We start from the raw sequence: 843 nt of genomic DNA on the forward strand, positions 1-843 counted from the left end.
ACCCCGGAGCTGACCCCGGAGCTGACCCCGAAGCTGACCCCGGGACTGACCCCAGAGCTGACCCCGGAGCTGACCCCGGGAGCTGACCCCGGAGCTGACCCCGAAGCTGACCCCGGGACTGACCCCAGAGCTGACCCCGGAGCTGACCCCGGAGCTGACCAAACCGCAGAGCGCAGGACCCAGGTTTTCCGCTCCCCTGCTCAGTTCCCAGAGAGCTGAGGCTTCCTTTAAAGAAGGGAGCGGGGAAAGGATGAGGGGTTCCTGTGAAGCCCTGCAGTGGTTGTAAGGTCTCAGGCGGAAGAGAACCTCCTTGGGTAAACTCCATTGGCCTCCCTCTGGTCTGTGGTTTCTTCCTGTTCGAAAACTACCAAATGCCCTCCTTAAGCGTGGGAATATCCGCGGTCTCAGCATGGAAAATGAAATACCCTCCTTCCAGCCTTTTCTTTCCGGAGGAGGGGAAAACGCATTCGACTGAGAAGAACCTGACCTCGCAAAGGGAAGAAAACATGCTCCAGGTGAGGCTCGAACTCACAACCTCGGCATCACCCGCACATATACTGCCGTATAAGTACCGCGCGCTAACCGATTGCGCCACTGGAGCATGCTTTCCCCGCCGCGCCGGCGCGCGCTCCACAGAGCCTCGGGCCGGGGCGCGCCGGTCCCCGCGCCGCCGCCGGAAGCGCGCCGAGCCGCGGGGCCGCCTCCCGCACCTGCCGCCCGCCGCCTTCCGGAGGCGGCTGCGGTCTGCACGCCTGCCCCCGTCCCTCCGCGGAGAGGGCAGCGCTGCTGCCTCCGAGCCGCCGGGGACCCGGCACGCGCCCTTCAGGAGCCCCGAGCAACGGC

The 843-nt window shown here is 65.7% G+C and overlaps 1 non-coding gene across 1 annotated transcript; it reads right to left on the bottom strand.

The window, feature by feature from the left end:
• Positions 1 to 507: 507 nt before the first annotated feature.
• Positions 508 to 601, bottom strand: TRNAI-UAU (transfer RNA isoleucine (anticodon UAU)). The gene is made up of 2 exons: positions 564 to 601; positions 508 to 543 (listed from the first exon to the last, which is right to left on the bottom strand). It is a non-coding gene; the product is annotated as a tRNA-Ile (tRNA).
• Between the last annotated feature and the right edge of the window lie 242 nt (positions 602 to 843).

Source organism: Leptonychotes weddellii, unplaced genomic scaffold, assembly GCF_054177405.1.
Source record: "Leptonychotes weddellii isolate Sample4059 unplaced genomic scaffold, ASM5417740v2 HiC_scaffold_14388, whole genome shotgun sequence".
Taxonomy (NCBI): Eukaryota; Metazoa; Chordata; class Mammalia; order Carnivora; family Phocidae; genus Leptonychotes; species Leptonychotes weddellii.